Raw genomic sequence first — 22020 nt, 5'->3', positions numbered from 1 at the left:
GTCAACACTGATCAGACCTTGACATGGACAGAAGGGGGATAGTTTTATTGTGAATGATTAAAACGCAAGCTTTATAGTAGTAAGTCCTCACATTGGTTTATGGTAGGCAACTTTTTCTCCAGAGGCATTTGTAAAGCTTCAAAGCTATACTGGAACCATGGTCTCTTTGAAGTCCAGCAGTGTTTTGGCACTGTCTTCAGTGTCAACAGGTTTCCCTGGTGGGCATCCCCTGCAGAGGTGCCAGGAGATATCACTATTTCATTTGCCTCCCAAGAATCTCACTGAAGCCAACACAAAAAACTAATCAATGCATCTGTTAGTGTAATGCATTAAATTAACCAAGTAAAGAAAAAGGCATGAAAAAAGACATTTTTAAAGTTATTCATTTTCCCAGTCTTCTCTGTGATTTCAGTCTCTGTGCTCTTCTGGAGGAGGCGTTTTACAATATTTTATGTCTTCTACCGCAGTTGTCAGTGCTTGACAGGTTATGCAGAATATTAGTAAACTTGTAGGACTTTTAAATTGAACAAGATCATTTTTAACAGGAATTTTTAAGAGCATGATGGACTCCTTTTGTAATTTTATTTCTGAAGTTAGGTCTGGTGTGTTTATTCACTCCTTAGGTTTTGTCTGCTTGCACACAATAGAGAGAAGGATATAGCACTTTATAAATCCTTTGAGCTTACAGTTATTCAAAGGAAATCTTTAAAAGTCATAGACATTAATTCAGTAGCATTAACAAGTGTTTTATTAAATTAATAAGGCACAATGAAGTTTGTGTTGCTTTATGCTAATGAAAGCACTTAGTTACTGATAGTAATATCCAGTGTGACAATAGAAATAGTATACGCCTGGAAATTGAGGAGCTTAGTGTTTGTTTATTGACTAGTGAGTTGATTTAACTACTGATTTTTCCTTATATTTAAGTACCTTTAATGCTCTGAAATTCTCAGTCAGAATGACAGCTGTATCTTTAGTTGTCACCAAGTAAAACCGAGAGCAAGAACCAGACTGACACAGACCCTTTTATAACAACCAAAAAAATTCCTGTGCCTTATTGTTACCTATAGAACATGAATTTTTTTCCCCTGTAAAAGGAAATTGTGAGTATCTGGGCTAAAGGGAAGAGAATAGTTACTAAATAATAGATAACCACACACGTGTACCCAGAGAAGTTTCTTTCTTTTCTTAAGGCATCATAACTTACATGAATGTGTTTGAAATACTGTTCCTCACACTCAGAAACATCTCTAAGCCCAAGAGGACTCACGTCAAGAAACGTAAATCAGTCAGATGTATTTGGGATAGATCCGCAGCGGGAAGAAATCAACGTATCTCTGTGGATTCATAGAAACTACACCTTGGGGTCACTGAGGATCTGGCCCATTACTTCTCACAGCAACAGTAGAGACGCAAATTTGTACAGGGCTGGATTTGATCCTGTGTGACTTGCTTAACACAGATCTCTGTTCCCTCTTCCCATCTAAGAAACTCTCACTATTGATTCATATCCTTGCAGGACACTAGGAAAAGCACAAGTAGCAAAACCGTTATTCTGCAGGTATTGTAAAATACCCCCATAACATATGGGCCCTATTATATTATATAATTTTTCCCAGCTGAAAATCCTGCTGCTTGCTTTTCTTTTTTTCCCAATTATATGGAAGAGTGATGTTCTTTTCCTCTACTAACCACGTTATAACATTAAAATAACAAGTTTGTGTTGTAGGGTTAGGATTTAGAAATCTTTTTTTAAATTTTCATGTTTTGTATCCTTTTTTATTGATGGTATTTATCACATTAAATTGGAGGAAAATAATGCAGCAATTATGTAATTTTACCAACATATATATTTGTATTAAATTTTAAAATTTTTTTACTTGTTCTTTTTTATTATACTGGAGAACCTTTGTTCAGAAAACCACAGTGGTCTGGGGTAAGTAGGTAACAGTGGGTATTAACAAAAAGAGTATTTTATCTCACAGATATTATCATAGACAATATCTTTGTATTCTCCAAATATAAATTCATAACTTTAAACTTGTTATAAAAGTTTTTTAAGCAGATATCAGTCTTTCAGGAAAAGTCAATTATAAACTTCATCCTGCTCTCCCAATCCTCAGGCTGATCTCAACTCTGAAATAGTACAAAGGAACCGAAGTTCTCATCCTTCTCAGTGACAGGACCTTGGCCAGCAGAAGCACCTGGATTTGATCTTTGATTCTGGGGACTCAGGGTATGATTCCTTCTTTCCCGTAGGTTTTATTTCAGCTTATTAAGGGTTGAACCATGAGCACATATTTAAGTGCAACGCTTCAGAGGAGTATTTGAAAGTCTTTTATAAGGTTATAAGTGTTTGGAGCGCTTCTTTGGAACACTAGTGAATCTTGTTTCCATCATTTACCCGTTAAAGGAAATGTGTTAAGAAAACATTTGAAAAGCCATTAGTTACAAACTCAAAACAGCATATGAAGCAAAGAAAACATTATGGTGTTATTGGCTTAGCATCCCTAAATTGTTGGTTTCCCACATATTTTCCACAGGCACTGTAGTTCTTGTTTAGAAAATAATATTTTAATTTTACATTTACAGTTTTCTGTGTGCCTACTTACCACGATTGTAATTTCTAACATTTTGTCATAATATTTTAGTTTGTTAAATTTGTAACTTTTGTCCCCTATTTCTTACCTTTCCAGGTTATGTTGTAAAATTCATAAACCTGGTAAATTAAAAATAGATTCATACATTTTGCAGATACTCTGCACTTGGGCATGGCAATTCCTTTAATATGAATGGTATTTAATACTTTATTTTACCTTAATGATTGTCATATTCCTCCTTCTCTCACTCGCTCTCTCTTTCAGCCAGGTAGAACAAGACAACTGTTTTCTTCATCTCAGTTTAAATATGTTAATGCATTTTTTCTGTACATACATGCAAATTATTTCACAAACACTTCTCTAGTGTATTGCCTTTAGTTTAAGAGGAAAGAAATGTGGTGGAAAAATAATGTAGGACTCATAAAAAAACCCTTTATTTCATACTTTGTCTTGAGGTTGGTGGATTAATGTATTGATTACTCTGAACCCTTCCCGGCCCCATCAGATACCTGATTTTAAATCCCAGTTTTCATAACTAGTAAAATATATGGTGGTTTTAGCTAAGATCCCACATTTGTACAATTCATGAAACTGCCGATCAATTAAGAATAGCCGAATCTTGATCTTCCAGCAAAGCCCTTGTCAGAGCCGAACTGCACTAGGAAACGTGAAATCTCCTTGGTCTTCCCCTGGTGTCTTGCCTCATCCAGTTGACTTCTTTTCCAGAGGACCTCTACAGGGCTGTAACACATCCGTGGGCAAACTTGCAAAGCAATTCCCCTGTTTATGTGAATGCTAAATGTACTTACACAGTGTTAAAGTAAACATATCAAGAATTTAAAGAGAGATATTGGGAGAGAGCTTTTGAAGAATATTATATTTAATAATTTTTTTTTTTTTCCACTGTATTTTTCTGACTGCTTGCTTGGGTCATCCAGCAGACAGACAGCAGAGGACTTGCATATCAGAAGGGCTTTGCAGGACATGTCAATATGTCTTGGGGGACAGCTGTGTACTAGACAGTACTAGAATGCTGTATTCTCCTTATGGTATGGACACATCTCTGGGCCTCTGGTTTTAATGACTGCAGTGATAAATTACTTTAATAGCCACGTTGGTTTATGAATATTTCATTTTATGCAAAATATTTGTCCTGCTGAAAGCAAAAGTACCTGTTCTTTGTTTTTAGCTTTGGTTGCTAAAAGAGTTCAAATGTTTCAGATACTTGACACAAGAATGGTAATTTATACCAGTCTCTTAGCTGTGGGATTGATCTGCAAACTTATGTCTTTATCTAACTTTACCTCGTCTTTAGATGTCAGAAATGTTTGCCGTACTTCTCTTTCCCACGGTTCAGAATTTTAATGAGTAACTTCAGCAATTATTGTGGAGTTTCTACAGCATTTTTATACAGTATAGAAGTTGGAAGATATAAAGGATGAGAAGAGTTATAAATACGTGGGTGGTCCTTTTTGGAATTTAATTACCTAAATTATATTCATTATAGTTTTGTCTCTTTTTATCTTTATTTCTTAAAGCTTTTGTTTGATCATTTCTCTGATATACTCACATCAAATTAAAGGAAGGAATTAGCGGATTAATATAGTAAGTTACAAGAAATCAAATTCAGTTTTAAGACTAAGGGTTGCCATAAAGTATCATTGAAATCTGTCATGTTATGGCAAGTAATCTCTTTTTATAGCCAAAATGTATGTAGAACGCTTTTCAGTATAGACATGTAAGAAAGAATAGTGCGTTAGTGCTCCTACAAGCCCCATTTATGGAAGAAATTAGTTGTTGCTGGATCTTCAAGTCAAATTTGGCCTCATTTGGCCTAGTAGTTTTCCATAATATGGGATATAATACTAAAGAGTGGAAACTTGGCTGTAATTTCCCAGTCTAAAATTTCATAGCACTTAGCTTTGTGGTATTCATATGAGGAAAAAGTTTTGGAATAAACAATCAGAATGTGTGAGTCTCTGTCATGCTGCTAATTGGTTAATAACAACCACTTCTGATAGCTGCACGTGCTGCTACCCTGCTAGCTCATTCTTCCCAATATTTTCAGTGCTCCACGACACAAACTGAGTTGAGGGCAGATGTTGCTGGCAAGGTCATGTACACTATGTTTTGATGGTTCTGGGCATAAATCAGTAGTATTCCCTGCTCAGGGGTATTTACCCAAGTATGTCGATCCATGTATTAGGCTTCAAAAAGCCTTATTCCTGTTAATGAGGATTCTTGGCAGGTTAAATGAGATGTTTCATAAGAACGGGAGCCCAGTCTGGTTTCCACTGTTATGTGTCAAGACCTTCTTTCAGCTCTTCTTCATGCATCTATCTCCAGGTCTTGACTCTGTGGCCTGTGATCACCTGCATCTACAGGGTCCCCAGTCTGCTGGTGTCCACAAAGAGAAACCAACTGGTTTTATGGGTCATTTGGAGTCAGTATCCATTTCAGATTACAGGTACCCTGCCATTTTATATCTGAGGGAAATATACAGATACGCAAGGACAAGAAAGACAGGGAACATAAATACAGGACACATACTGATTTGGCCCTTAAGGGCACCGAAGGGCTTTTCTGTGGAAGCGCACTAAGCAAAAATTAGAGCTTATAACCTCCCATCCACCATTTGTGATCGAAGTCTGGAATCTGAGTTGTCCATACACATTGAAAAGAATACCCACCAAAATCTCTAACATGTTGTAGAGAGGGTATCCTGTGTTACAAAGCATTACTTGCTGTTGGAAATTGCTGTAGCACCTCCTAGAATAGTATTTCACAGTGTAACACATTATAATTAGGTCATGCTGTGTTTCCTTTACGGACCATCACTGATTTCAGAACAAATGTTCTCCAAAGTCAGATGAGATCTTGATGAAGAAAGCAGTTCCCTGAACTCTTCCAATCAGGACAGGTATTGATGGCAACAGGTAAAATGTTTGGGGAGGACTCGTATTTGCATTGCAGATTCTAAGTCTGAAGTACTGAATAAATACAACTGTAGTTATTTGTTTAATAGTACTAAGAGTAGAGTTCTTTCTTCCTTCCAAAAATAAGTTGTTTCTTTCTCTCTTGTGAAAGTTACAACTTGAAACCCAGAACCGTGAAGATAAAAGAGATTACAAAAATGTTACAAATGTTATGTGCTAAGGAAGGATAGTGCTCCATGTTATGGGGTTTATTTGGGGAGTAGGGGGAAGGTTTGGGAGTGAATTTCTTCCTGACTCCATATTAGCACAAACAAAACCAGGTTCTTTTTCTTTGGGATTTTAAAACTTTTCAGAGGTTGTTCTGCCAGTGGTGATTTCTGACTCATGTTCACTAAGGGAAGGAGAGGAAAGATAAGAAGAGTAGACTGAGAGTAAGGAAGATGATTTCCATTTCTGTTGAGTGCAGACAGTGGGGGTCTTTTTAATTTGTTTGTTAAACTGTTCCATCTGCATAAATTAGCTAGGATGTCTTAAGTGATGCACCTTTTTTCTTCTTATCTTGCTCTTTATATTCTCTCCTTGCACTGTCAATGCTAGAGTTGTAATGTAGGCTAAATATTTAATAGAAAAGAGGGATTCAAACCCTTTTCTTAAGTATGTTTCATGATTTCTGCTACGTTTACCAAAGAGAGTCCTATATACCTACCCATTTTGGTAACAGAAAAGTCCTTTTAAGTTATCTTTTGTTGGAAGTCATCTCCTGTTGAAACCTGAATAGGATCAATAAATGTATTTTTAATGCACAGGAGGATTCTTGTTATTTAAGCAGCAGATTCTTAAAATATTTAGCATCCTTTCCTTTCCCTAGTGAAATACTCTCCCGTTTCTTTGCAGTACATGGTGACCTTGCTATTATTGCAGACTGTATTTCTGGTTTGTTTCATAGCAAGAACACTCTGAAAAGAGATGGCTGCTTATTAAACCTATTTGATGTGGAAGCATAAAAAGACAGTACAGCGCTGATGTACAGCTGGTTCTACAGGCCAGATCTTTATAGGGAAGACCTTAGAGAATAGCTAAAATCAACAACACTATTTTGAATTGCATCAGCTGAGAGTCTGACCCGTCCTCTTAAACGAAATTACATAGCACTTGCAAAAAGCCTCTCTCTAAAGAATTCATTGAAGACTCCCAGGGAACCCCACATAGGTGGGCTGCTTAAGCTTTTGTTCTGCAAACCCTCGCTTGTACAAATAATCCCATTGAAGTAGATAATTTTTATTATTGGGTTTAGGCCTGGGTGTCTGATCACATGAATGAAGAAGCCAGGACTGTACTCTTCAATCTGAAGAGTGAAAAATTATCACAATGTAAAGTCCATAAAAGCAGCTTCTCTAATCTTTCCTCCACCCTTCCAGTGAAGGTTTTATTTAGCAGGATATGACGCTTTTTATACTCTTCTGCAGCTGGCTCTTCTTTGTTAATGAGCAAAAACTATCTGATCTCATTCATTGTTAGAGCTGTATCTAAGGAGCATTGCTCTCTATTCTTTTCCTGCCATCTGCTAGTTCATAGTATCAGTTGAGATTCACATATTCAGTTGACTAAAAGCTTTGTTTATTATTTTTCTACAATAAGTAGTAGTAGTAGTAGAGGAAGCAAAGTATATTTATGGCTCTCAAATGCAGCAAAACTGTTGCTAACTGCCAAAGTTTTCAGAGATCATCAGCGAAACTTTTTAGCCAGAGGGTCTGCTGAATCTCAGAAATTGCCTCTTCCTCACGAAAACCTCTGCAGAAGTTTGAAAAAAGAAACATTTCAAATGTCGAACATGTCTAATGTATCCGTACAGCCTGACCTTCAAAAATTCATGTTATGCCAAAAATTATACTTCCAAAATTGTCTTGTTAGGAGTTTCTTTGCAAAAAGCTACAATTCACTTCTTCCAAAGTATTATACAAAATGAGCTAACAAGACATCACTGTCCTCCTGGGACTTGACCCAAGACCCTCCTAACTGAACAGACATTTTTTAGAGACTCTAAAGCCGGAAGGAAACATTGCATCGCCAAAATTCCTGTGTAGACCAGCCAAAGGACTTCATTCTTTTAATTCTCTCCTGAAATAGTGAAATGCATTTTTACTAAAACATAGCTTTTGTAGAGAAGCTGCAGATATTCCTTTCTTTGTTTCTTTCTCTCTACCAATTTAGTTTTTCAGCTTCAGTATTCATGGCAGCTGTGGACTAGGTGATATTGTCCTACCGCTTTGTACTTTTATGAAGGTATATCTACAGCAATCAATGTGTACTTTAATGAGTTCCTTATTTATGCCTGCTGTAATGGGTAATATTAGCTACAATAGGATCTTCACAGAGCTGGAGTCATTCTGCAGACATCTTTTGACCTCAGAACTACAGTGATTTTATACCTCAGTATCTGGTCTGTCCTATATAAGTATAATAGTAGAGTCCTAATATTACAAGTGTCACTTGAGAAAATACCATGAGAGGGGTTTTTTCCTCTTTTTATTGTTATTGTTGTCTGCCATTCATAAAGCTTAAGCAAAGCAATTTTAAATCTCTTTCATGCTCTGATATTGCTGTACAGTAATATCTGGTTTATTTTTTAAACACCACAATAAGCTGTACATCACTTTTACTGATGATAAGGATGACTATGACTGTGTGTTGTAGTAAAAAAGGAATTACATATGGCACAGCTGGATTTACAATGAGATGGATATTGTACTTTACTCCATTTGGGCTGATACTAAGTTATGAGCCTGAAGGTCAATTGATCCCAGAAAAGGATTGTGGAGTCTGAATGCCAGAATGATCTATTTCAATCTCAGATCTCAGCTGAAACATGCGGGGCGAGGGGGAAATGGTGCTCCGAAACAGCAATTTGGTTTCCATTAAGAAGCACTTCCAGGGGGTTTCTCACTGTGCGGAGTATCCACTGGCTCCATCTGATGGTGCTTTGTTGCCAGAATCTGCTAAGAAGAGAGTTCCCCTTGATTTCCCACATAAAGGATGTATTGAATATAGTCTATTCCTTTTAGTCTGTGACATCCAGGCTGAGGAATTGTGTTGAGTATGGTGAATTGCTGTTAATCTGAAAACTAAGGTGCCTGACTGTGTACCAGAAAATCTCCCCTGTCTCTTGGTTGGTAACCTGTCTTTAAAAAGTAGATTGGTTATGAGAAGAGAAAATCCTGAGCTCCTTTTCAGTAGTTTTAGCTGTAATGTTAGGTGTCCCTGCATCTTCCACGAAGGATATATCTCCCTTAGGCCCCTTGTTCCCAGGTATGGTATGTGATGGGATTTGCCAATTCTGAGTTATTTAGTAGATAGAAAGGTAGAGTGGCTTGCACTGTTCAACGTGGTAGGCAGAGGAAGAGTTCCAGCCACAGGAGAGTCTGTTTGGTGCCATGGAGATTACATTTCTTGTCCATTTGGAAAAGTTTGTATAAAAGTAATTACTGGCAGATGAGGTAGGGAAATTAACCCCCTTTTTTTTTTATTTTTGAGTGTGTATAATTGCTGTAAAGGAAAAATAGGTGTTGTTGGGACACTGGTTTAGCATGATGTAGTTTCTACCTAATGTTTGTGGCGTTCTTTGAAGAAGATGCAAGCTATGTGAGAAAACACTTTGCAGTACAAAGTTGGTCATATTTCTAAGCTCCTCATGAAGAAAATATTTTTTTTCTTCTAATAATAATGATCAAGCCCTAAGTTTTTCACATATGTTTTTAGGCATGCATGTATTTCCTGTCACAAATTCTCACTGGTAGAATGAGATTTGGCCCTATGTAGTAGTGGCATCATAGACTATTTTAACAGCTCCCTACTTTCTCCTGTAAGTATATTTTTATGGATATTTTACAAAGTATTTATAATGGGTAGCACTTGAGGTGGTGCAGAGACTTTCTACATCAAGTCTTTAAAAAACCAAACAGACAGTGTCCTATTTAGAAAATATTTCTTTTACGAGCAGTTAGGCAAACACTTAGATATATGGGTGGATCATAAAAATAGATGAAACTACTGGTCCAAGGAATATTTTCACTTTCCTGAGGAAGCATAAAGTTCATCTATTCCTCCGTTAAATCTTTGCTTCATGCACGCACCAAAAACTTTCTCAGTTCGCTTCCCTTTTACGCTTTCTCATTATCGTTCTCTTATTTTCATTTTTACTTTCCCTATCTCATTGTTTGCGAAAAACAACATATTCTTTAATCACAAATGAAGGAGGAAGATGAAGATGCCGTATGATTTTTGAGGTTTACTTCACAATCTCTTACACTTAGTATTGCCATGTAGTGTAGCCTTATTTAGCATCATCATTCTGAGGGAACCTGAGTTGCTGAAACTTGAGGCCTTTTCCAGGCTATGCCCAAGATGTAGGATCATTTCTCTGCTGTATTCATCTTTTCTTTAATAACCATTATTTTCAAATGTTTTCTTTCTTAGTGAATTCAAATAACCTGAGTTTAGGCAATTAGTCAATATACCTAAGTGGCTTAAATAATATCTGCTTATGTGTTTTCCTGGCTCACACTGCAATTTCTCAAAGTTGTTAGAGAAAGCATAGAGGAGGCATAAAAGAAATATAATCTCAATTTGAAAGGAGTTATTCAGTTGCTTCAACAAAGAAGAAACTCCTGAGATTGTACCTATTTGTCTTTCCAGAGCACCTGGGTTTGTCTCAAAGTGCTCTGGTAATCGATAGATTAATAGCAATGCTCCTGGTCTTCAAGGTATTTTCATAGATAAATGCAGGCAGGATCAAAGTTTTGTGGGCAACCTTCAAGCAAGAAAATAAATCTCCTAAAAAAAAGTCCAATACCTTACTTTTTTTTCCTTCAGCAACATATACAGTTTAATAGAGGCAGAGGGGAGGCAATTCTATTGTCTGTTGCTTTTTTCCCTGCCACACGATTAAAACTATTTCTTAAAAATAACATTTTCCCATTTCCACATTGAAAATCCCTAAACCTCTGCAATTGGAACACCTAGATAAATTTCAGCTGAACTGAACTGTTTAATCAGAAAGAGAGAAGACATTACTATTTAGGAAATTTTAAAGGCCATTACTACAATTCAATTTAAAAAAATTTCAAACTGAAATAGTCTTTTTTCAAGACATGTATTGAAACAGTTTTTGGAAATAATAAATGGTCTTTTAAGATGTTTTTTGAGACTTCTACCTGACTCAAGCTCTGACAGATTTGACTTGAATTTATTAAAAATTTCAGTGATGTTAAAACAATTTTCAAGGGAGTAAATGATTTCTGTGGAAAGGTTCTTAGAGCCCTCATGACCTGTCTAAATTGCCAGGTCTGTGGGGTGAGAGGTGCTTGCACTGAGCAAAGACAGTGAAACTTGGTTGGTGCCTGAAGGAGTAATGTGATGTAAATAATAAATGGCAATATCTGTTTTGATTTTATTATACATTATACCTATGAAGGGTATTGCATTTCCAGGAGCATCATCCCTTCTGTGCCTGCTGTTCCTTGCTGACATGGGGAGCTGGCTTCTTCATGCTCATCCTACTGTAAATTGAGATATAATGAACCATACAACCAAGGCTGGAAAACCAGTTCCTGGCAGGAGGGAGGAACGCTATGGATGTACCTGCTCCTGGCCGGTCAGTGTGTGCATTTCGCACGCTCAGGAGGATGGGGCTGGATCGCCATGAGTGTGGTGCTGGGTCTCCAGGTGCCCTAAACCACACTGCAACGTTTGCAAAGGCTCTTGGCAGGAACTGAGAATCTGAACCCCAGGCTCAGGATGGGCCAGAATGGGCTGCCAGGACTCAGGCAGGAGCCCAGGCAGGCGCTGAAGTCTCTGCCTGCTCCCAGCCCCACCACGGGTGGGTGCTGCCTCCAGCCTCTACCTGCCCTGCACCTGCATCCTCTCCTGCTGTCAGGCCTGGAGCACCCAGCAATTGCCCTAATTGCTCTCCACTTAAAAGGTAAAAGAATTCAGAGATATAATGAGTCTTTCTGAGGACTGACTCCTCTGACACAGACATGCCTCTCTGCTTCTGATTTCCTGTTCATTACTGTGCACCATTTGAAGGACAGATGTGCTACTTAATTACTGGAAATGGCACAAGTAGGTCAGTCATGCTATGCTGTTCATAGTACCAGTCAGAGACAAGGCTTCCTCTGCAGGGTTGGCCCTGTCATGTCTGCCACAATGAAAAATTGAGTTGGGTTTTTTTGTGTTTTAAACTGTACAAGATATTTTAAAATAATCTAATCCTGCATTTGTTGTTGCTAAGCAAGCATTTTATAATTTAATTCAAAAGTATTTGCCTCTAACTGCAATCAAATTTGCCTTTAAAGCCCAATTATCAAACTTAAAAACAATTTGATGAAGCCTTAAACATTCAAAAAGTCTTTCCTCTATTTACAGGCTCTCTCCATAAACATAATATAAAGACAATTTTTTTATACTTTTTCGGCAGGTGGTACAGGGCCAGGAAATGTACATGCACCGGCTCTGTTCTAAAAAGTCTCTTAAATGCTTCCACGTACTTATGAACCAAGCTTCTGAGGTAAAGAAGAATTTTCCTTGTAATCCTACAAGAGCTCTTAGCCTTTATCTGTGTTGTTGTTTAATATTTATGCCAAAGCCTGATGTGTATTGATTGTGTTTGGGTTTGACTCAAAGTTTCGGCAGATTTAGTCCTGACGTACACCAATGCCATTGATATTGGAGTCAAAATACAAGGATTCACATAGATTTGCTTTTAAAATTGCAATTAATTGTGCAGATGCACGCATGCATGCAGAGGCTATGACCGTAGTGTATAGGTACCTGCTTTTGAGCATCCCTGTGTACACACACACCATTTCAGACTGGGTACACCTGTGTGGGTATGCCATATTCACGTGCATTGGCACAGTGTAAAATCTTGAAGATGACTAGTTTAAAAATAAACTTTAAAAATTTATTGCATACAACATTTAAAAAACCCCTTATGAACAAGGTAATGAAGGTGGTGTGCCTTGTGTTTCTTGTGCTGTCTTAGTTTAAAAAAGTTTTCAAGACCCATATTCAAAGGGTCATTATCTCATGGACACATGTGTGTGTGTTTCTCTTATCGATCAATAAATGTAAATCTCTGTCCACTGAAAGAAGCCCCACACTGAAAGAAGGGGAACTAAGAATTTGTAGTACAGCACTTGAAAGGGTTTTTTTTATGTGTGTTAAACGATGGGTTTTGTAGTTGCTTTCTCACTGGGCAGTGCCAGCAGATGTCAGAGCCAGCCTCACTGGTGTCCATTGTGTTTGAGGTATGCAGAGGGAATTGCTTTCCCTTACAAAAGAAACTTGCTGTCAAGTTACTGTTATATTAAACAATGGATGTAGGTGAAGCTTTTGAGCCACCACTTTGAATTCTGACTTGATGCCAGGAATACTGTCAAGTGTTTGAAAGAAACACTCCAAAAATAAGTATAATCACCTTAAACACACGTACGGTATCTTTCTTTTCAGGCAGCGTTCCTAGGAATCAGGGCAGGAACCTTCTCTTTCTTCAATTGATCATAAAAACATCTTCCAGAAATGTGAACGTGCTCCTCCCGTGTGTGATTGGGAAGGTGCCTTTCAGCCTGTGCTGAGGGTGAAATCAGTTCCACTTCAAAATCTTTTATTCGTGTCCATCCTTCAGATCTCAAATTCAAGTCTGAATTTCATGAGCTCTCTCTAAAATGAGGACAAAGTTTCAGGTTTGAATAATCATACATTGTAAATGTGGATTATATATTCCTTATCTTGCACATCTGAAAATATGTTTCAATATTTGGACATAGTCCTAATCATGGAGAGTTTAAAATCTGAATAGTCTGCTTAAAAAAATCATACCAGGAATAGTTAATCTTCTATATTGTTTTGACATTCATTAAAGCTTCAATTTATTAATATGGTCAGCTACTGCTCACTGCTGTAAAGCAAACAACAAACATTTGAGCAGAAACAAAATCTTCTCTATCTTTATAACACAGAATCACACCATTGATTATTTCTTATTTATGTTTCTGTCAGCTGCTTTCTGTTAGTCTGAGACTTATCTGATCAGGGCTGCAAAAATGTGCATTTATTACTTATGTCCTTATCCTGGTCTGTCCTCTTTCCAAATCCTTTCCAATCAGACGTATCTGATTTGCTGGAGGTTATTCCTGCTGCTGAGATTTCTTCCCATGCCAGATACAGTCGGATTTCTACAGCTTCTAGTCTCTGTTCATGTTTCCTCCTGAGCGTGGAAGCTTTCCAATAGTTAAAATTCATAAATTACTTCATTTGGATCATTAAATTGTTGGTGTAGTTAGCCTTTTCACCCTTTTATTGCATGTGCTCATAAATCACACAGATTATAACATTCTTAAAATCTTGTAATGACTCTTATTTCCCTTTGTTGAATGAAATGGAATATTTTCAAGCGTTGAGTTTCATCTGAGTTCACATCCCAAACTGTCAACTTTTCTCCCAGATGTTCCTTTGTTTACCAGTGCTTTATGGAGATTTCTTCCCACGTCCAAACCAATGGACCTGCATAAGGTGGAGAGGGTCTCCAGCACCCTTGCCCTTAGTTGTGCATGTGTCAAAAATCTCTGTCTTCAAGGGAACTTGGCTATTCTTTTAGCAAATTCAACTGTGCCACAACTTCCAGGCACAGAAATGAGGCCAGCTCACCATAAACCTTTATTGAGTTTGTTCCTTATTGTCTGTCACAATTATACTAGATAATAACTAATGGCTTCTCATCTGCTTTCTTCAGAGATCTGGTAGATATTCCAGTATATTCTCATCATTGTTAGCGTACTTTCTCTGACTATCATGTTATGATTCATTTCTACATATGCATGCCGTCTCAACAGTTTCATAATACTGTTAAAGGGCTTAATATTTCTATCTTTAAATATTTATGTGGTAATAGAAATGTTTAAAATAAGTTACAGAATTCTGCTAATTTAAAATGTTTGAAATTCCTGGAAAGGTTGTGAGCAAAGTTATGAAAATTGGAGTAGCAAAGGGAAATTATATGCGTGGGGCTTCTTGTGAGCAGAGGCTCATTTTGGATTCATCCCTTCTGCCTCTGAGCTTTGGTTTACGCACGAGGTTTTCTTACCTTGGCCATTGTTACTCTCCCTTCTCCCATACTCCGAAGCTCCTGCACTCCAGCAGAGGCATCTGAACTCCTCACCTTCTAGCTGCTGAACCACTGCAGTTAACTGTGCTGTAGACAAAGGTAAAATGGTAATTCATTCAGGTTTGTCTTTACTTGAAAAACCCCAGAGCCTCAAAGGATGGCCTCAATCAGCTTCAACTTTAGAGAGTTTGGATTGACCAGATATTGAAAGGGGTTTTTTTATCCTGTAAATTTGGTATAATGTCCAAGGGGGGCGTTAGTACATTTATTTTCACAATAAATAAACTATTACAAAGAGAGGTAATAAATGCTACATAAGAGCAGGGAAGTTGCCCCAGTGGAAGAAAGTCCATTGCTACTTTTGCACTGTGCTGTATCATACCTTTAACACTCCATGTTAGTCAAGCTGTCATCATAGAACAGGAAAATGGTTTTAATAGCTGTCAGTGCATCAAAATGAATTCTCTGAATATCAGTGTTTCGTTTCTGCTGCTAGTATTCAGAAACATGGGGGTTTATACTGACACATCTGCAGTTGCACAATATCTTACTCGGTTTGTAATAGTTTGAGGACAGCACAATAGAAAATATTTGATATGAGCATACTACAGTGCTTCAAAAATAATGTACTGATAGCTTTGGTTTATTTTGTTATTCAATATCACATGGGTGTTTAAAAGAACCAAATCTAACCTTAGCATTAGGTAATTTTGTGTTGGCAGCGCTTGCAGCCAAAAAGTTCTCTGTAAAATGAAGAAAAAAATAATGAAACTTTAAGCATTATGCTGATATGTTCCCTCTTCATAAATTCTCATGTTACTGCTACCACTTTAGGGAAGCAAAAGGCAGAAAAAGATATTTTCCTTCATGTGCTATTTCTAATTGGTTCCTGTACCAGAGAGTTACTTTCTGGGCTGGGAGAGATTTATTTGGATGAAGAGCAGTAAATATGTCTGATATTTGAAACACTGTGGGCTGAGAGAACGATGCGTTACATTGAAAAGGGGTCAATTTTAATGACCGTTTTTGACCTTTTCCATGTTTTCCCAAAACTACTGTGATCAGAAGCAGAACAAAATCCATTAAAACACACAATTTAGGGATGTAAGGTAATAGCGTGTTGTGGTGCTTCATTTTGTTAAATGACTCCTGCAAAGCAGCAAATGTCAAACAAAAATGCCAAGTCTAGTTGCAAAATGATTAAAAAAGTTACAGCAGGAGATGGAATAGTCCTTCAGCAAGCATGCTTGGGGCAGGCTAGCTAAGCTCTGACTGTTGCTTTAGGCAGTGCAGATTTTGAGTGGAAGAGGACATGTATACTTTATTCAGAAAGCATTTAACATCTACGAGGAGGAGTATTTGGTGTGCTTATTCTCATCTGGGAATGAAGTGTAAATTGAGATTCTGAGAGCATATGTTTGTACCAGCGTCCAAGTTCCCTTTCACTGAAGGTATGCTTATTAAAAAAGACCAGTCTGTTTCTGTTTCTCCCTAAGCTTTAATGTGAGGCTTCTGTTTTAGCGTAGGGAAAATTTACCTCTTTTTTTTTTTTTTCTTTTTTCCATTTTTTTCCCGTATTCCAAAATGAATATGATAAGATTGGATTATTTATAGGCAAAAATCTAGTGCTTGCTATTTAAAGGTTGCAAATTCATTTTGGCAAAAATGACTTGTTGCATATGTTCCTAACGCAGCCAGAACATCTCTCACTGTGCCAGAACCTTTACTATTGTATGCTGATGGTAACTCAGCATGCTGGCTTACATGCAGCAGGGCAATGAGTATTCTAGAAAATATCCAGCAAAGGGACAGGGCAAGTCTGTAGGACTTGAATGAAATATGAATCACTGAAACGTACAGCTGAAGGTTTCTCAGCCAAAGTCTTCTACTTTGATTTACTAAAGCCATTACTATACCTATTTCCAAATATAATATTAGTAACGCAGCTGGGAGATATTGGAATGACAAGGGCTGGGTAGGGGTGAGCAGGGGAAAGGAACTAATCTTGTAAGAGGTTTCTGGCTTTCAAAATACATTTTGTTTGGAAAATCACCAAAACAAACAAACAAACAAAAAAACCCACCCCACTTTTAGGGAGCTCTGCCTCAAAGCAGAGAAATCTGAGCATTGAAGATGAATTCTGAGGTGGGGGTAAGTGATTCAAGCACAAGCTGCTGAACTGACACAGAGCTTGAACCAAATTGATCTTTGCCAACAATAGAAAATATTCCTAACATTGAAAACAGAGGAGGAAACTAGGGCATCTGCAGCCTCTTCCTAATTTTGTTACAGACTTGCAAAGAAGAAATGTTTCTGAAAATGTTAGTTGAGCTCTATATCAGATTATCTCATTTATTACATCTCATCCTCAGTTGCCTTTTGTAGAAGTTGAGGTCTGTGATCAAATGTTTCCACATGTGAAAAGACTGTATGCTGGCAGAACTCAAATCTGTTTTGATGTAGTAACACCATATTCCCAATCAGCACCAGACTTTAGTAAGCATATGGCTGGTGGCACTAAGCCAGAGGAAACATCTTTGATTTTATACATTCAAGTCCAACAGGAGGAGGTGGTCCTTCACACAACATGTAGACAAGACACACTTTGTGCCACAGGAGCCTGGAGATGCTGAAAATTTTGCTCAAAAAGCGAGTGGACGAATCCACAGAAGAGAAGTATATCCAGCATACTGACCCTGACCCAGGAGATCCCTGAACCACAATTTGCTGGAGGCTGGAAGTACTCTGGAGATTTGCCACAGCAGTCTTGCTATGTTCCTACACTTCTTGCTGGGCACCAGTTCTTTGATGTTGCCAGAAGTTGATGCTGGCCTGGATGGACCTTTGATCTGGCTTGGTGTAAATGTTTTTAGATGCCAGGTGCCCCACATCTGTGAAAAAGTATCTCTTGCAAGCAGCAATGCACACCAAATATCCTTTCCACAATGAGAGCAAGGTGAACATTATGGATTTCTTCACCTTTTTGGAGAGGAGTATTGTGCATGCACAACTGCAGAGTAACCATAGAAACAGAGACACATGAAGAGATATTGAAGCCAATATTGTGAGTGGAATGAGAAGTGGCAAGAGACAATGACAGTCTTTCATTTATGATGAGAACTAAGGGCTCTTTCATCCCCTCGTTAGCTGCCATCTCTTGCCTCCCAGCTGAAGCTCTTGTTGCTCTTGCCAGCATGGCACTAGGGCTGCTCTGCAGCTTCTACTCACTGAGTCTCAGCTGTAGCTTATTAACCTGTTCATCCAAGGAATCTGGTGATGAGCAGCTTGGGAGAGTGTTCGCAAACATTGTCCCCAGCATTTCTCGTGTCTGTGTCTGTATCCCCTACTAAAGGTGTGTCCTGTCACATAACCCAATGTGAGAGCAGGGGGCTGCTTCCCTGCCCTATGTGACACACAGAGGTGTCATCCACCCGGACTTAGTATCAGGACTTAGTTTTGCCATAATACAGGTGGCCTGGGGGACAGTGGGGCTTATGTCACATAGCCTTATGAACATGAATGAGAAGACTAAAGTAAACCTTTGGCATGTGTGTGTAGGATGGTACTGAGTATTTTTGTCAGTTCCTTTTCTGTCTCCTTACTCTCCATTGATGCTTAATGCCCTTTATTTATCTAAAAATTACAGCTGTTAGTTGGTGAAGTCATGTGCTGTCAACTTCATTTATTCAGAAAGCTATTAGTAATTGCCAACTGATTGTATAGTAGTTTGTAAATTGTATGTTTGGAAGAAGAGTAATTATACCTGAGCCATAGTGTCTGCCTTTGTGAGGATGAGATCTTGTTTATCATCATATGACCTTCTTGTTCTGGTTTGATTGGGGTTACTACACTCAGGTAGACACCTGGCAAAGATAAAAGGCAGGATTGAATTCTGTTCAAATCTCTGTAAAGTTAACAGTTTCAAGTTCTGACACATTTGTTAGTGGAACTGACTAGTGAGAAACTGCCTTGAGGGGCATGGTATAAAGACCTTGTAGAATGTTGTTCTTTCCCAGAAAAAGAAAATGTGCTAATTGTAAGTGTCACTGCTTTACACAACATTAAAATGATCCCAAAAGCAATTAGTATTTATAAATTTTAAATTACAAAACCAGTTACATTTCAAATAAAGTACACCAAAGTTCATGCCCCCCAGATGATAAGAGACCTCAAGTTCGGACTTCCTCTCATCATTCCCGGGTTCATTTTGAGCAATGAGTAATAAGGCACACATATCCCTTGCATTGTCAGTATCATCCTGACAGAGCACTCTCTGCTTTAGGTAGTTTTTGTAAATCCATTAGAAAAAAACCTGTTGGACACTCACTCACTGTCAACTTTTTGTAATGCAGTAGCCTGACCTATCAAGGGGTTCTGAGTTCTTATATTTAAGCCAAAATAATGTGCTCTTTAAGAGTTGACCTCCATTTTGAAAAATGACCTGAATATTTGTTTTATGTTCCTAAGCGCATCAAAATCCTAACTGAAAACCACAGAAAAAGTTTCCTATCCATGTAGGTGGGTGTTAGACAACTGCTGGGCTCTGCCAGTAGCACTGGCATTTGAAAAAGAGGATTGCAACAAATTTATTCAGATCTAGGTAAGATGAGCAAAGAGACATCCTGGCTGAGTTATACATCACTTTTGCAATGTTAGCACAAGATTTTTCAGCCCCATCATCAGACTGCTACAGCGATTTCTCACGCCGCTGTGGCTCTTACTTGTCAGTTTGACAAGGCAAGCTGGACAGCAATGCCTGAACCGCAGGTTGTGGTTGATTATAACACCTGATGGCTGGGAATGCTCTTGCTGACCTCAGATTTAGTACATGAAGCACCAGCTCACTTTGTGGCAAACATGATCCTTCAAATCACTGATGTCAGCTCACGTGCCCCCAAAGACACACAGTGTTGTATGTGCAGTGTTAAAATACAATGTTCTCAGGGATTTTACTTTACCTTACTTCAGAGTCATGTTCTGTAAACACTACTTATGAGATAAATCTGCATTGATTTAATTGTGATAATTCATGCGAGACTATTCTAAGTGTAAGGCAGACGAACTCTGACTCCCCATCAGGATAATTTTTTGACTTGTGACTTTGGGTGTTGTCAAGTTTTAAAATAAATTTGCAGGCAGAAGCTAAACCTCTTGTGTTTCATGGAGGTTTTTATAATCTCACTTACCACCCCTGTGTTGTTAATAACCTGCTAATGAACTGACAGCTACTGTGCTTCTGTAAATGAGGAGGCTGTTGAACTGAGAGTTAGCCTTCCTCAAAAAAATATGAAATCAACCTTTCCAGTCTGATAACTCATTGCTTTCCTCGTCTGGTTGTAGATAGAGAATATGCATCTCCATCCTTGCTTTGCTAAAGGGGCAAAGCCAGGTAAATATATGCAGACCAGGAAAATGTGTTGCACTATAGGTGCCTCTGATAGAGGTTCAGATATAGAACATCTGAACTCTCATAGAAAATCATAACAATGAAGTATGTAGTAATTATGACATTTAAAGTGTTTCTCAAATGTATAAAGAACACAAACTAAACTGGAATAGAGCCTGTAAGGTGCATAGTAATCCTTAGAATCAGTCTTCCAGGCTCTGTTCTTGTTTAGAATATACTCTTTATATATGTAAGTATATGTGCTCATACACACGTTCATATGGACTTCTGAATGAGAATAAACTGTAAAGGTCAAAATTAAGTTTCTATAAAGTCTGTTGAAGCTTCTGTATCCATTTTTAGCACCTCACTTCAAACAAAATGTGGACTAGAGGTAGAGAGCAGAAACAAAAATGACTGATGTGTTAGAAAACATGACCTAAAAATACAACGTAGAAAGATAGATACGAATTGTAGCTGGTTAGCTAAAAGATGAGAAAATGTCAGGGGATGTGATAATAGTCTTCAAGGACTAACAAAGTTATCAGAAAAAGGAAGGAAATTACCCATCTGCAGCAGCAGCAGCCTACCCAAATTCCTGCTTCAAAGTTTGGTTAAATACTGGGAAAAAGTCCAGTAATAAGAACGCTGAAGCAGTGGATGAAAGTTATGGAGCGCCCAGTGTTGGAAGTCTTTAAGAGCTATTTAACCACCATATATAAGATATTATATAGTTACACCTTATCTCACTAGTGGTCTGGAATAGATGAAATAGACTCAAACTTTTTGTGCAATACTGTGTTACGAAGGCTTATTACTTAATGAAGTTTTCCGTTATACTAAGTAACGATTAAGTAACATAAAGTGTATTATGTTACTGCGACTTCATGATGGGGCTTGGACACTTCAGGCTTTTATTTTCCCTTTATGTTTTTTTCCACTGGTGGTAGCTGGTACACCTAATTTTACCTGTTTGTTCTTATAGATGGCTGCTGCCCCAGTCTCCCTTCTTCCTAACAGCGAGTTATTTCACTGTGAAACAGGACAGCCCACTGTTTCGGACATTGAAGCGTATTCTCCCTATTATTGCAAGAGTTTGTTAACCTTTATGCCACAGTGTGAATTATCAATAGAAACATCAAAAAAATTAGTCTTCTCAAGTCCTCAGAGGTACGATTCCTTTATTGTTGATGTCTATTCCCCTTGTTTGTGTGCTGGAGATGGTGACACCTTTCCACCCACACCTGACCATGTGCTGATAGGAGATGGGGGAGATCTGAAGGGATGTGCACCAGTCCTCCAGGTGCTGTTCCGGCCATCCATCGCCTGAACCCTACAAAAACTTCTGTCTGACTTTTGGCACGTGCAGAATGGTAGAGTACTAACTATGAGATCCAATGGGATGACCTGAAGACAGCTTTTTTCTTTTTTATAATACTGCCTGATAATTCTGGCTTAAACCCCCTGTAAATTTCATCCCTATCTTATTTCCTCTAGTCATGCCCCTAGTAAGGGAATAAGGACAATGACAGTGAATTAATGATAACAAGATGTTCTGTGTTACTTTGAACAAAGCGCTTGTTCCTAGTTTATCTCTGACACGAGGGCACACATTTGTGTATTTGTAACATCTCATCTCCAGAAAATTTGACCTATTCATATTCAGTCAAAGTATGTGTGATTTGAATTTGTGTTATTAATCATCTCACACAACTAGAATCTGCTGTGATTTGTCCTTTTTGATATATAATGAGATCAGCATTTATTATTCATCACTCGGTTCTCTTTTATCTTAGCTTAAATTTAGTCTAGTGTTTTGCTGTGGGTTTTTTTCTTTTCATTATTTTCCTGTCATTTTATTTTTCTTTCCCTTTCTCATTTGAAGCACAGGCATTCATGGTATATAAACTACAGTAAAAGTAGAACAAGTTATAA

This window comes from Leptosomus discolor, chromosome 5 (assembly GCF_034619465.1).
Source record: "Leptosomus discolor isolate bLepDis1 chromosome 5, bLepDis1.hap2, whole genome shotgun sequence".
NCBI classification, from domain to species: Eukaryota; Metazoa; Chordata; class Aves; order Leptosomiformes; family Leptosomidae; genus Leptosomus; species Leptosomus discolor.
The sequence above is the reverse complement of the archived record's forward strand: the minus strand, read 5'-3'. Positions refer to the sequence as shown.